The sequence below is a fragment of the Oryctolagus cuniculus genome, chromosome 1, assembly GCF_051225735.1.
Source record: "Oryctolagus cuniculus isolate XC-2025 breed Fujian yellow rabbit chromosome 1, ASM5122573v1, whole genome shotgun sequence".
NCBI lineage: Eukaryota > Metazoa > Chordata > Mammalia > Lagomorpha > Leporidae > Oryctolagus > Oryctolagus cuniculus.
In genome coordinates, this window is record NC_142867.1 from 113109709 (window position 1) to 113124806 (window position 15098).

Sequence of the window (15098 nt, forward strand, 5' to 3'; positions counted from 1 at the left end):
GGAGGATTTCACCTGCTCATCAGCGGTGAGGACAGGAGCAAATATGAGTTGCCAGAATTGAGGGCCCCATCAAAGCTTACTCTGTAAGTCCTCATTCCCATCACAGACCTTTGGCCAAGAAATGGCAGGAAAATCTAAGATCAGGTGTTCTGCTCTGTGGATATACCTGAGGCAAACAGAAAGAAGGGAGAACCTTAAAGAGAACTCCAGGAGAACAGGGTCGCAGACCGTCACTGAGAGCAGATGCGGTCAGGTCAGTGAGAACTCTAACAAGAGCTGGGAGGGTCCAAGGGAGGAAGTAACTTAAGTGTCGGGAAGGCACTGGACAGTAAGGTATGCACACTCACAGTAGGAGATGGTTCCTCAACTCCGTTCTCAGAGGGAAGAAGGAACTTGGGGGTCCATGTGGGGATGAGGGGCCGGGGACTTCCAGGTGGACTTCCGTGTCTTCAAGAGGCATCAAGATGACCAGAGGACAAGAGGCAGTTTGGCACGGGTGGAGTCTGAAATGGAAGTTGGTCTGAGATTTGGATTCCACTTTACCTTCTAGAGTGTATGGGGTCATGAAGGGCTTTAAGTTAGGGTTTAGCTCCATCATCGCCCTTGGCAGCCAGTAAGGATATGTTGGAGGGGCCCAGACTAAAGTCAGGGCACCGGGTAGAAGGCTGGGCAATGGGAGGACAAGCCCCCAGGTCACCGCCTGCCATGGCTGGCCCTGTTGATGCAGTGGGATCATTTTGTACTTGTGACGAACCTTCAAAGGGACCTTGGCAAGAGCCAAGACAAGGCAGAAACAGCGAAGGGAGAAGCTAGGAATAAATCCAGGGGGAGGAACACCCTCCTTAAGGCTCCAGCCACCAAAGCACCCAAACACACTGCACCCTGTCTGTGCAACACTGCTGAGCCACTGGCCGCCAGGGACGCTTCAGACCGCAAGTCCTAGAGGAGGCCCCCAACTCCCAACACTTCTGCTTTACCATTCAAGGCAGCAGCCTCCTCAGCCCCTGCAGCTGCAGAATCCCACCCCTAGAGCCGAGCTGGGGAAGGTAGTCTGGCTGGAACTTGGACTGACCAGTTGCCCTGCCATTCAGGACCAGAGAAGGTGGGAAGCACACAGGGCCTCCCAAGGGCTCAGCAGCTGGCAGCTGAGGGAAGGCAAACAAGCTGGGTGGGCGAAAGCCCGGGCTCCCTGCTGTTAGCAGTGGAACAAGCAAGGGATCCGCTTGGTGAGAAGGAAGGCCAGAGCCAAGGCTGCCTCTGGAGCCATCAGCAGTCTCAGGAGCCAGCAGCTCCCTCCCCCTTCCCTGGTTAACAGGATGAGCTCATGGGCGAAAGAAGCGTTCCACATAGACAGTACTTTCCTTCGCAAACACTGAACTCTCCATCTCGCTGGTCTGCATCCTCCCAGTAGAAGGGTGCCAGGGATCCACACCTGGCATTTCCAAGTCTGAAGGCACGGTAGACCTCAGCGACGCCCTCCTTTTCGGTGCCTCTCTGGCACAGGTCTCGGGGGTGCCTGCCACTCTTGCCCCCTCGGGCTCAAGCTGCTGTCCTGTGCACTGTGCAAAGCTGTGGGAGGAAGCTAGAGGGAGCAGAACCGCAGTCAGGAGTGAGTTCTGGGGCTGAGCGTTTGGCCCGCAGTTACGACACTCGCGTCCTGGATCAGTGCCTGGGTTTGGTTCCTGGCTCTGCTCCTCTTTCCAGCTTCCTGCGACTGCACACTGTGGGAGGCAGCAGACAATGGCTCCAGGCTCCAGTTCTTGGGTCTCTGCCACCCATGTGGGGGACCCGGATGGAGTTCTGGGCTCTTGGCTGCAGCCTGGTCCAGCCCTGGCTGTTGCAGGTGCTGGAAGAGTGAGCCAGCAGATGGAAGATCTCCGTGTCTCTGCCTTTCAAACAAATAATTTTAAAAGAAATTAGCTCCGGGTAGCCCCTTCATCCCAGGATGCGGCTTTCTCATACATGATCTGGAAGTTTCCACAGGGTTCCTTGTTTGTAAGATGGGGTCAGGCTCCCCTGAACACCTGCCCTACAGAGCTGATGAGAAGGTTGCTGGAAATCGCACTTGCGTGAGCAGGCACACAGGTGCTGCATTACGTCCCGCTGGAGACAGGGAGCCCTCCGGCCTGCCGCCCGCCCTCCCTGAGGCGCATCCACGCGTCAAGCCCAGTGTGGAGCAGGCAGCGCAGGGTCAGGCAGGCCCGCTTGCCGCCCACATCGCCCCCTGCAGCCCAGAAGGCCGTGTCCTGCAGGGAATGAATGAATGCGATCGCGGGTGTGCCGCCGGGCTGCTGTGGTCAGCTCCGTGGTCCCTTCAAAGCGCTCTGTGGGTCAGAAAAGAGGAGCCAATAGGTTTGCGGAGGTCGCATGCCCCTTGGGCCCCTTTCTCGTCCCCAGCCTGCTGCTCCTGAGGACACGGCATTGCGCCTCGGAGGGCTTGGTTACCCCCTTGGTCCTGCCCCTCGCTACCTGCGTGTCTGGGGTGGTCCCTTCGCCTCTCCCAGCCTCGGGATGCTCTCCCGTTATCAGCAGGTGACAGCTCCCCTTAGGATGCTTGCACTCCTGAAACAGTGGGGCTGGTCAGCCTCCCGCGCTCCGTCTTCCGCCCGCTGGGGCTGCAGTCCGCTCCGTCACTGGGCGCGCTCGTCCCTCGCGCTGCTCCCCACGCGCCACCAGGAGGCGCCCTTCGCCCGCCGAAGCCGGCCGGGGAGGGCAGCCCCTTGGCGCAGGGCGGTGGAGGGTGCGGGCTACGCCGGGGTTCCCCACCTGAGCGCCACACTCCGCAGCACCCGCCCGGCCGCGCGCGCCCCTCAGCTCGGCCGCCACCTCCCGCTCGGCCCCGGCGCCCGGGTCGCCGCAAGTTTGCTCCCGGCTACTCGGAGCCGTCCCCACCCCGCCGCCGCTGCCCCTGGGCTCCAGGCGCACCCGGCCGAGGCACCGAGCGGTCGCAGGGGGCGTGCGGGCTGCGCGCGGGGCGCCGACTGGGCCCCGAAGGGGCGCCCCCCCACCCCCGCCGGCGGCCGAGCGCGGGGCCGCCGCAGTTCCCGCGCTGCCCGCCGGGCGGCGCCCCGCGCCTCCCCGCGCGCCTCCCGCGCTCCCCGCGCCCGGCTCGCTCGCAGCCGGACACAGACTCTGCCTTCAGCTGCCGGCGGATCGTGCTGGAGCCGCCGCGGCTGCCGCGGAAGGGAAACATAGGAAAACAGCAGCCCCGCGGCCGGCCGAGCGTCGCCCGGCCCCCGGCTCAGCCCCCGGAGTGCGGAGCCGCCCAGGTAAGGGCAGCAGCCCGCCGCGGCGCCCCTCCCCCCCCGGCCTGCCCCCGGCGCCCCCCGGGTCCCACCCGCGCCGGCCGCCCGCGCGCCCGCGCCCCGACTTCTGACGTCTCCGCCGCTGCTGCCCTCGGGGGCCGCGGCCCGCGCCCCGGCCCTGCGCCCCCGCCCCTCTGCCGCCCTCGGCCCGCCGGCCCCGCGCTCCGTCCTGCGTCCCCGGGCTCGCGGCCGGAGCCCGCCGCTCTGCCCCGGAGTTCCCGTCCCCGCGCCCGCCGCCCGCCGCCCGCCTCGCTGCGCAGCCCTTCCGCGGCTCCCGGTCCAACTCGCAGCCCTGCCTCTGCCCCCTGCAGGGCTGCCGGCCCCTTCCCGACGCCGGCGCCTCTGCCCCCGCCTCGCCGCCGCCTTCCCCGTCCCGGCTCAGCCCTGCGTCCCCTCGCAGCCCCCTCCCCATTCCCTCGCTGCCATCTGCCTGGGCTGCCCCCTGCCCCTGCGCTGGACTCCGGCCACCACCACACCCCCCGCCCCCTCCGCCCTGCTTGGGGGAGGCAGCGTCCTCCCAGAAAGGACCCTCCTCCCGCGACTCGGGGGGCTCCCCACCATCCCACCCTAGTTCAGCCGAGTGGGAAGTGAGAGCGAAACTCCAGAGACCTGCATTGGGTGCGGGAGGGGGAGGGGTCTGGCTGGCGAGGGAGGGGAGCCCACTGAGTGGCTCTCCAGGGCTGGGCGCCCCGGGACCTGGGTGGGACAGGAGGTGGTCCAAGGCGCCCGGAGCACCTGTGTCTTTCCCCCTTGGCGCCCTGGCTCTGAGGAAAGTGAGGGGAGAGTTGGCGGGGGACCTGGGGCTGGGAGAGGAGGCCGCCCAGGGGTTGGGCCAGGCCCTGTGGCCCGGCTGCCTGGCAGCGGTGGGGCAATGCGGGCTGAGCTGCTCCCCAGCTGGACCTGGGGCTGCGTGGCTCTTGGCATCTGTACTTGATGCTGCCATCTTCCTCTCGGTGCTGTTGTCTGGCGATGCCACGCGGTGCCACCTCCCTGCCTCCCTCCAGTGGCTCTCCTGGGCACATCTCCCAAGGGCCTAGGCAGCCCGGGAAGAGGCGGGGAGCTCTGGGCTCTGCTGGGCCCCTTGGCCAGGCAGTGGGCCTCGGTGGAGGCCAGACCAAGACTGGCCGAGAGGACTGGCCCGGTGGGGAACAAAGGGAACTCCCTTCCCTTTCCTTGCCTGGGGGTCACCTGTGTGGTGGTGACACTTCTAGGAGCATCAGGAGCAGCTGGAGTGGCACCTCCGGGGCCAGGGGCCTCCTGGGTGGGCCGTGGGTCCCCGGGAGAGAAGGCCGGCTCTGTGTCTGCCCGGGAGTCTGTGCTGGCGTGGCTGGGGCTGAGGGGTCTGGCGCAGGTCTGCCGTGGCCCAGGCCTGGCAGGGGAGGAAGTCCCTGGAATTCTGCCGGGCATCATCAGGCCCTCCTTTTGCTGAAGCCTCGGCTCAGGCCTCGTCATTAATCAGGTTTATTATTTTCTTCACTGGCTGGATGTGTTCCTCAAGGTCACGACCCTTTGGAGAGTTAATCTAATATGCACACATTACAGCGTCTGGGTTTGTTTAATTTTCTGTGTTTTATGCATTTCCTGTGGCTGGGGCTTGCCCAGCGGCCTCTTACCTGTCTCACCTGCTGCGCCTCACCCCATCCTCCTTGGCATCTGTCCCCTGGGATCCAGAGGCAGCTGGCCCTGAGGGTGGGAGAGCAGCAGATGCGGGGTGCGGTGGGGGGGGCGGCAAAAGAAGAGGACTTGATTTTCTGTTTCCCCATCCCCTGCCCAGGCCACTGATCGGCACCCAAAGTTCTTCAGGGAGCCTGGGTCTGCTTTGCAGTCTGACTTTCCCCTGAGGACAGAGTGGGAACTTCCGCTGACTGGGAGGGAAGTGGGGGCCCTAGGGAGAAGCTTCCAACTGCTGGGCGCTGGTGGGGGGCTCGCTGGAGGGGGGCGCTCAGCTGTCCCCGAGTTGGATCTGAGCCTGCAGAGATAGCTGGAGGGAGGGAGGGGAGGCTGCCCCAGTGAGATGCGAGCACAGCTCAGAAAGCCAGCGGAGCCGGGTGGAGGAAGCTGGCGGTGGGCAGGTGGCTGGCGTGGGTGGGCAGCCAGGTGCGTGTGTGTGCGCACGCGGGTGGACGCGCCTCTTGGTACCCCGGCCTCAGACTCGTCCCTGTGGTGTGTGCTGCGTTCTGCAGCCTTCCATGTGCTTTCCAGAAAAATGACTTTGTTCGATGGCTCCGAGCTGGACCGCCAGCAGCCTGTGCGGAGGGGTCTCAGGGACCTGCAGACGTGGGGGCAGTGCAGTGCTCTCAGGAGACTGCTGGCTGCCTGTCACAGCCCCGGCCTCTGACCACTTCACCCCGTCACTCTCGGGCAGCATGGCACTTTCAGTCCTCCCCGTGGGGCTGCTTGCCTTGGCGTCCCCACCCCCTGTGCCCCACCCCGGGCCTGCAGGGGTCTGCTTGTTCTGCCTCGGACTCAGCGCTACTCTGGTCCCCGGAACACCTGTGCCCACCCCCCACCCCCTGCCCACTCCTCTTGACCCCCCCCACTGGCTTGTCCCAGGGGGTGGCTCCTTGACCCCTCCTTCAGCCGTCCCCACCCCACTCCTTGTGCGTCAGGCTCCTGCATTCCTTTGCACACCTCTCCTGTCCAGCCCGACCTTGGCTTCATCATTGCCACTGTCCCCCTTCGGGGCCTTGAGCTGCTCAGCACCGGCTTTGGTAAGGAGGGCGGGCTTCCTGGCTGGCCGTCCAGGCACCTGCTGCTCCGTCTGTCTGCCTACAAATGTGGCGCTAACCCCTGGGCACCCTGTCTCACCGCCCTCGGCAGCATCCAGGCTACTGGGTACAGTTCGGATGCCTTTGCTTGGAGTTGCAGGCCCCCAGTGTGTGAGTCCAAGCCTCAGGACATGCCACGGCACCTGGCATGACCTTCCGCCTGCTCCCTCCTCCTGGCCCAGCCCGGCTCTCCTCTTCCTTCTGGCCCATCCACATCTCCCCATTTGCACGGTGCGGGTGACAGAGCTGGCGTTGCCAATGCCTGCCTCCCATTGGAGTTCGAGTCCCAGCTGCTCCACTTCTCAGCCAGGAAGGCAGTGGAGGGTGACTCAAGTGCTCAAGCCCCTGCCACCCATGAGGGAGAACCCGATGGAGTTCCAGGCTCCGGGCTTCAGCCTGGGCCAGCCCCAGCCATTGTGGCCGTTTGGAGAGTGAATGAGACGATGGAAGATAACTCTGTGTTTCTCCCTTATGTAACTCTTCCTGTCAAATAAATGAGTAGGTCTTTAAAGGAGAAAACAAACAAGGAACAAGTGAATCTCTACAGACATGGGGGGATGGCAGCTCCAGCTGCCACGTGTCACACAGGCCCGACTTCCTGTCCTGGCATCACTCCCTACATGGCCTTGGGCAGACAGCTTCACCTCTCAGAGCCTCACTTTTCTCATCTGTAAAATGGGAATGCTCTAGTCTGCTTCAGGATGATTGGCAGTGTGGAACTCAAGAGGGCAGGAGTCTTCCATGTCATGGGTAAGGCCCAGGTGGGGACCCCTTCCACCCTCTCTCTTGGTGGGCTGGGTTGGTGCCTGGCTCCTTCCTGGCATTGACTGCTGTCTGCCCCTGGTGGCCTCCTCACCCAGAGGGCATATCTTTGAGGGGCCAGACCTTTGAGTTTTCACATGCCCCGGCTCCTAACAGGGGGTCCTTTGGCACCCCATAAATTGCACCTGTTCATAGTAGCCACCTGAGAAAAAGTTGCTACTTGGTAGTAACTTTTGTCCTATAACATAGGGGCTGCTGCACGTGGAGCAAATCCAGCATGAACAGAAACCTCTTACCCCCTAGCACCAGGCTAGGTACATGGACCCAGGCAGGAGGGAGTGGATTGCGGGGGTGCCGACCGCTGTGGCTGTGTCATCCCACTGCCCTGCGAGGGAGCAGAGAATTGCTGCACGCGTGTTGACCGCGTGCTCTGCCCCCGTGGCTCCAGCACCCCAGCTACCTGTGAGTTAACAGTGAGCATCTCCGTCTTTACAGATGGGGACGGGGCCCCGGCGGGCCATGCGGTGCCGGTCACACACCTGCTCCCTGTCACAGACCTGGGAGGGCTGTGGACCCCGGTGACTTCCCCTACAGTGGGCAACATTTGCTTTGGAAAGGTGAGAGGGTGGGCGCTATAAAATGCTTTATCCCGGGTCTTGAAGCGGCTGGGTGTTCGGACTGTTCCGTGCAGCCCAGCGGGGACGGGGGTCACCTGGTCCCTGAGTGTCAGGCACCACCCTGCCACCCTTGCTGGCTGAGGATCCCGGTGGGGAGCGCACCTAGAGGCGCGTGTGTTGTTGTGCAAAGCAGGTGTTCAGCCCCAGTGGGAGCCCAGACCAGGGGCTCGGTGGCCCTGGAGGAAGAAGGGCCGCGTGGAGGGCACAGAGGGGCTGCACAGGCAGCGCCGGGGGTGAGGGGAGGGGTGAGCGGCAGAGTGGACGGGGCAAGGGGAGGGAGAGTCTGCGGCTGGAGGAGGAGCAGGGTGTCGGAGTGGACCAGGGTGGGGGTGGGCGGGAGGTAGACGTAACTGAATTCAAGACAGCCTTGAACGCCAAAGAGAAGAGGCTCAGGTGGAGGCACCAGGCCGGGGGCTGACGTAGAGATTCCTGGGGAGACAATGCTGTGCTGCAAGAGGTGCTGAGGCTGGGCGAGGGCGAGGGCAGGGGCGAGGGGGTGCACCTGGCGGGGCCTGGGGCAGCATCTGCAGTGCAGGTGCAGCACGAGAGGCTGACTTCCGGACTTCCAGCCTGGCAGAGCAGGGAAGCTGGAAGGGGGAGTTGACGAGTGTGTCCCGAGAGACAGGCCCCAGGGAGGTGGCTGGAGCGGCTGGGGGACCAGCCCACGTGGCTCTGGGGTGCCTGGCTGGCAGCGGCACCTGGACAAGGGCACCAGGACCCAGGCGTCTCTGAAGCCTGTGAAGCCTGACTCGCACCCCCCGCTCTCCCACCTGCCCTCACTGCACACGCGCCGGGTGACACGGGACCCGTGCCCAGGACGCACCGCGCTTCAGTTCTTCCTTCTGCGTCTGTCGCCTCTCCAGGACAGAGTGCAGAGCTTCCATCCAAGGGGGCAGGGACTGCGTCTGCTTTGCTCATTGGGGTGTCCCTGGTGCTTGCACACAGCAGCTGTTAAGTAAATATTTGTCCTATTTAAGGGGCCGCAACTCGTGTTTAGCAAACGTTTGTAACGGAGAGATCCGCAGACTGCGGAGGGTGAAGAGCGGAGAGGAGGGCCGTGTGGGCCCCAGGCTTCTGGGAGCCGCTATCCCAGGGCTCCCAGGTGAGGCCACACTTCCGGATGTCTGCCACCTCCCCCCTTCTTGGGCACCAGCCGCTCGGCACTGGCCTGTGTGGCCAGCAGTTCCCTGGGTTGCTGGGCCCCGAGACTGCCCGCTGCCCAGCCTCAATCCTGAGTTGGGCATTGGCCAGTCCTTCCATACTGGGAGGTGGTGGGCAGGCCCACGGGGGCCCTCCGTCAGCCCCTCCCCTTTACCTGTAAGGTGGTCCAGCAGAGAGAAGGACAAGCCAAGAGGTGTTGAAAGTCGCTGCTAGGGTACTGGGGGGTTTTAGCCCTGGAAACGTTGAATCGGAAGCTGGGGTATGCAGAATCTCAGTGGGCATCTCGGAGGTGGTGTGCAGGGGGCCACTGGGAGTAGAATCCCAGGCTACCTCAGTTTGCCCCACATGAGCATGGGCACATACTGAGCTCCGCATTGCAGAACTCCTGATCCAGAGAGTTCATGGCAGCCCCCAGGAAGCAGAGGTGCAGGTGGCTTCCCAGGCCAGGGGAGTCACAGCGGTAGGGGTAGGAGGGTGGCTGTGGAGTGAATACGTGTTTGGAGTTGGAGTTTAAAGAAGAGAATTTAATGGAATGAGAAATCAATAGCCCAGAGGAGGTTGAGATGTTTAAGTGAAAGACTAGCTTGGCCGCGAGGCACACTTAATAAAAAAGAAAAGTTGAAGAGGACATGGAGGGTGGAGGCCTGGCCCAGGGCGCGGGAGCTGGGCCTGGCTGCTCTGCCGTCCCGTGTCTGCAGTCCGAAGCAGGCTCCCTGTGAGGGAGGGTGTGTTTCGGGAGTGAAGCAAAGGGTCGCCCTCTGTAGCTGTCTGCCCTTTGAGTGGCCTGGCTGGGCACCTGGCTCGCTCGCCTGAGGCTGGGTGGGGCAGGGGCTGGCCACTTCTGCTCAGATGTCCCAGCTCCTCCCTGCACTCTGAGAAAGGAGCGGGACGAGACGGGCGTGACCTGTGTGACCTCAGCAGGTGCAGCGCGTGTCGGTCAGTGGCGCAGTTGTTACAAATGTTAGTATGTTCTCCTGCTGTGAGAGCATCTCTCATCAGATTCTACAGAGCAATGTCCCTAGAAGGCGGGTGACGGGCCGGGGGCTAGGGCCTTGCCCTTTCGAGGGGTGGTGCAACCTTTTTTTTTTTTTTCTTCCAATCTGAGAATCCGGGAGTGGATTTAGTCCCGGCCATAGATGGCTGCAGGACTGCGGTGGTTCAGTGCCTTATCCACACTGTCCAACAGGGGGCAGCAGAGCAGGGGCAGAAGCCCAGGCTGCCCAGCTTACAGCCCTTTTCCTGGCTCCAGTGACCTCCAGGTGGGAGTGAGAGGACTGGAAAGAGAGACTTCAACAGATGGTTTGTCCCTTCAATTAGGAAACGAAATCAGACTAGAGGGGCGGGTATCATGTCTCAGCAGGTTGGGCCACCACTTAGGACATCCACGTCCACGCAGGTTTGGGTCCCAGCTACTCTGCTTCCAATCCAGCCTCCTGCTAATGTGTCCTCCAGTGCTTTGGCCCCTGCTACCCAAGTAGGAGACCCAGACTGAGTTCTGGCTCCTGGCTTCAGCGTGGCCCAGCCCTGGCTGTTGTAGGCATTTGGGGAGTAAAGTAAACCAGCAGATGAAAGATCTCCCTCTCTCTGCTGCTTTGCCTTTGAAGTAGATGAACAATAAGTAAATGAAATTAAAATCAGATTAGAACTGAGCGGGAGAATGCTCCTGATTTTTTTTTAAAGATTTATTTATTTATTTGAAAGTCAGAGTTACAGAGAGATAGGAGAAGCAGAGAGAGGAGAGAGAGAGAGAGAGAGAGAGAGAGAGAGAGGTCTTCCATCTGCTGGTTCACTTCCCAGATGGCCACAACAGAGCTGCGCCGATCCAAAGCCAGGAGCTTCTTCCGGGTCTCCCATGTGGGTGCAGGAGCCCAAGCACTTGGGCCATCTTCCACTGCTTTCCCAGGCCATAGCAGAGAGCTGGATGGGAAGTGGAGCAGCCGGGACTCGAACCGGCGCCCGTATGGGCTGCCAGCACTTCAGGCCAGGGCATTAACTCGCTGCGCCACAGGGCCGGCCCCATGCTCTTGATTTTGTAAGGCACTGGACTGTGGGCTTGTTGGGGGCAGGGGGAGGGCCTTGCTGGCACTAGGCAGACACACAACAGCTGTGAATTCAACAGCAGCAACGCCAGCAGTAACAGTTACTGTCACTAAACGCTTACTAAATGCTGTGCCCCGTGCAGGGCGCTTCTGTGGGTGTCTTGGTGAATTCCCTCAGTCACTGTTGCGGGCTGCGTTTGTGTCTCCCCGCATCTCATGTGCTCCGATCCTAACCCCCAAGGTGAAGGTGGTGGCATGAGGAGGTGGGGCCTTTGGGCAGTGCTTAGGTCACCAGGACGGAGCCTCAGGAGTGAGGTCAGCACCCTTGCTCCCCGAGGAGCCCCCCTCATCTGCTGAGGGTGAGCCAGAAAGCTGGCCCTCGCTGGACACTGAATCCGCGGGCTCCTTGGTCCTGCACTTCCCAGCCTTGGCAACTCTGAGAAATGGATTCCTGCTGTTTATAAGCTGCCTGGTTTATGGTTTTTTTTTTTTTTTTTTTTTTTTTTTTTTTTTTTTTTTAGGATTTTATTTATTTATTTGAGAGGTAGAGTTACAGACAGTGAGAGGGATAGACAGAGAGGTCTTCCATCCACTGGTTCACTCCCCAGATGGCCACAATGGCCAGAGTTGTGCCGATCTGAAGCCAGGAGCCAGGAGCTCCTTCTGGGTCTCCCACATGGGTGCAGGGGCCTGAGCACTTGGGCCATCCTCCACTGCTTGCCCAGGGCATAGCAGAGAGCTGGATCAGAAGTGGAGCAGCGGGACTAGAACCGGCACCCATATGGGATGCTGGCGCCACAGGCGGAGGATTAACCTACTGTGCCACAGCGCCGGCCCCTTACAGTGTTTTGTCAGCGTAGCCCACGTGAACCGAGACGCACACCTTAAGGTGCTACTGTCGCACCACGTTCCAGAGGACGAGCTGAGGTGCAGAGTCGCTGGCTGGTTTCTGGGAAGTTTCCTAGCTGGGGTGAAGCGGAGCTGACATGGTACGCAGGCAGTCTGATTTCAAACCCTTGTGGCAGCTGTGTGTGTGTGCGTGTGTGTGTGTGTGTGTGTGTGCTCGTGTGCATGCATGCATGGAATCCCCACTTTCCTTCTGCCTCCTCACTCCTTTTCCAGCTTGTCTTAAGAGCTGACACCCCAAGCCCCTGCCTGTCTTGCTGTCAGCCAGCATGGGGGCGGCCAGTGGACCCCCATGCCTCTGCCACGTTGGTCTTTCCTTGGCCTGGCTTCTTTGACTGCTGATGGAGAGGGCCACTAGCAACACTGGACAATCAGTGAAGGACCCTGGACTCCGGGAAGTCCTGGCAGGACCAGCCGGGGGCCGGCCCGCTCGCCGCTGCCTCCAGGCCCAGCCCGCTGCCCCTGCTGTCCGTGGCTGTTAGCTGGGAGTCGGCAGATAGCATGAGCAGGGTCCGGGACTCGCAGCAGGGCGAGGGGGCGCAATTGTTCCCGCCGTGCATGCTTGCTCCCAACCGTGTCTCCCCAGCCCAGTTTGTAAGATCAGGACAGGTGTCAGGGTAGGAACTGGGGCTGCCCTCTTTTTGGTGGCAGCAGAGGGGTCTGCAGAGTTGGAGAAGACTAGCGTGGGTCTCGGGTGCCTCGGCCGCACAGCGGGCCTAGCCCTGGAGCTGCAGGACCGCTTAGGCTGCCAGGTTGCTGGCAGTTTTTCACTCCACCCCTCCCCCAACGCAGAGGTCTCACAGGGCCCCAACCTGAGAGGCAGGGAGGGCTGGGGGTGGAGGAGATTATTGTTCCGGACTCTGGAATGTCAGTAACTAGCCGGAAACCCCATAATTATTTGATTGGGAAATTGAATCAGGCCACAAAGCCTCCTGCTCCCTGCCAGGGCTCTGCAGGCTGCCCGGGGCCTGCCCACATGGCACGGGAACACCTGCTCTCCCCAGGTTGAGGCCGTTACACAGAATAGAGCTGCGTTTGTCCAGCAATGACAATGGCTATTTGATTGCTGGGAAAAGCACAACCAGGGAGGTTAAATGAATCACAGAATCTTGTTCCTGGAAGGAGCTTGAGATCATTGCCCCCAGCGTCCCAGCTGATGCTCCTGCAGACAGAGCCCCCGGGGATGCTCCTGCAGCCTCAGCCCCTCGCCCGGTCCCCCGCTCCTGTGTTTCTCTCTCCCTCTCACCTCTTCTGCAAGCTGACGCCGAGCACCTGTGTAGTCCAGGTGCTGTTCTAGGTGCTTTAGAGCTTATGTTGACTCTTCAGCAGGGCTAAGTGCTTATTTGTTTATTTTGTCAAGATTATTTATTTGACAGGCAGAGTGACAGAGAGGGAGAGAGAGGCAGAGACAGAGAGAGAGCAAGCCAGCTCTTCCATCCTCTGGTTCACTCTCCAAATGGCCACAGTGGCCTGGGCTGGGCCGGACCAAAGCCAGGAGCCAGGAGCTCCATCTGGGTCTCCCACATGGAGGCAGGGGCCCAAGTATTCGGGCCATCTCTGCTACTTTCCAGGAGTATTTGCATGGAGCCCAATAAGAAGCGGAGCAGCTGGGACTCAAACCAGTGCTCTGATATGGGATGCTGGTGTCACAGCCAGTGGCTTAACCTGCTGTGTCACAATGCTTGTGTTGTCCCATTCTACACAGAGGAGACAGACCTGCAGGGATCCAGTTGCTTGCCCACGGTCACACATCCTGGTGTGTCACACATCCTGGTCACATCCTGGTGGAGCCAGGATGAAAGTTAGGCAGCCTGGGCCATGGTCTTGACCGCTGGTAATACAGGGCACTGCCTTGCTGGGCTGCTGGGAACAGGAGAGCAGGTGAGAGCAACCAGTGCCCTGCATGGCGTGCCGAAGGGGCTCGGGCCGTGAGTGGCTCCTGAAGCTACCAGAAGCTTAACCTTATGCTGAGGCAACTCTATTGACCTTGGGTCTTTATTCTGCCCCCTCCTTGGAACCCCTGCCAGCCGCCAGGAAGACACCTTGGGAGCAGGAACTAGGCCAGCACGCAGTATCGTCCTCGCTGGGTTTCCAGGGCTCCCTTCCCCACGCTGAAATCCCCTGGCTGGGAGGGTGATGGCCTGGCTGCTCAGAGAATGTCCACGGCTGGCATTTGCCTCGCGCCTGAGATTGTCGCCTGGTGCTGTGCTGAAGGTAGCTGTGCATCCGTCCGTTCCCGAGAGCAGGTGCCCGCGGCTCACTCCAAGGCCGGGCCCTGGGGAAGTATGTGCACAGGCGTCTGGCCGATCCGTCAGCTGCCAGATTGGGCCTGGGAGTGGTGGGGAGCTGAGGTCTTGGGGGCGGCTGCGCCTTGGGGGGCTGGGTGGTGCTGCATCAGAGGGCTGGAAATTCGATGACCCAAATCTAAGAGCACAGGGTGGGCAATTAGGTGGCGAAAGCTCACCAGTTTATTTGAGCCAGAATAGCACCATGTGAGTCTCCTTTGAAAGGTAAGAGTCCTGCCAGAGTCCAGAGTAAATAGGCTGGAACATGAGCTCTGCCAGGTAGGGTGCAAATTGGCAGTAAACAAGGCAATCGTGCTATCTGGGAGCGGAAAGTCAGCGGGAAAAGCGCGTTTCCCTCAGCGGTGGCTGGCCTCCCTCCTCCCCAGGCTCCTCTCCAAGGAAGGGGCTTGGGCGGGGCGTCAGAGGGGGCATTTCCGGAGCTTAACCTGGAGCTGAATTTTTCTCTTAAGATTTATTTTATTTGTTTGAAAGGCACAGTGGCAGAGAGAGAGAGGAAGAGACAGAGACAGAGAGAGCTTCCATCCGTTGATTTACTCCCCAGTGGGCCAGAGAGCCAGGGGCTCCGAACTCCATCTAGGTCTCCCACATGGGCGGCAGGGGCCCAAGCACTTGGACCATCTCTGCTGCTTTTCCAAGTGCATCAGCTGGGAGCTGGATTGGAAATGGAGCAGCCAGGACCGAAACCGGTGCTCCAATACAGGATGCTGCCATCATTAAGGGGACGGCTTAACCCTGCGGTACCACCAAGCAGGCCCCTGGTGCTGACCTTTGTCCTTCCTCCTGGGCCAGTGATGCCACTGTCCCCGTTGCTCCTTGAATTTCCATGTGCACTTGCTCTTGCAAGTCCTCACAGCAGCCCCACGCTGCGGGAGTGCTTAGTTCCTGTTTGGCAGGGAAGGTCACAGATGCTCGGGTCCCTTGCATAAGGGCACGCAGTGGAGCCTGGTATCACCCAGGCCTGCCCTTTTCTCTTATAGCCCTGCTGCACCACAGTGGCCAGAGCCTCCCTAAGGAGCCTCCAGCCCCCAGCAGGGGAGGAACTGAAGCAGCTCCCAGGGAGCGGGGGGAGGGATGGCAAGGCCAGGTCCCGCTGAGCCTGGATGCCTCTGTGAGGTCCTCAGAGGTCATCGTCCATCTCTGAGGTCCTCAGAGGTCACCATCCGTCTCTAACACA

General features: G+C 61.2%; 1 protein-coding gene across 4 annotated transcripts in view; it reads left to right on the plus strand.

Annotated features, from left to right (window-relative positions):
* The first annotated feature begins 2507 nt into the window (after positions 1-2507).
* Positions 2508-15098, plus strand: part of GRIK4 (glutamate ionotropic receptor kainate type subunit 4) — a 433666-nt gene continuing 421075 nt past the window's right edge. For 3 of the 4 annotated variants that reach the window (XM_051819403.3, XM_089313654.1, XM_051819410.3), the window contains exon 1: positions 2511-3269. The gene's annotated coding sequence lies outside the window, so the exon portion shown is untranslated. Of the gene's footprint in view, positions 3270-15098 lie in introns of all 4 variants that reach the window. The other variant, XM_051819416.3, reaches the window with a different exon arrangement.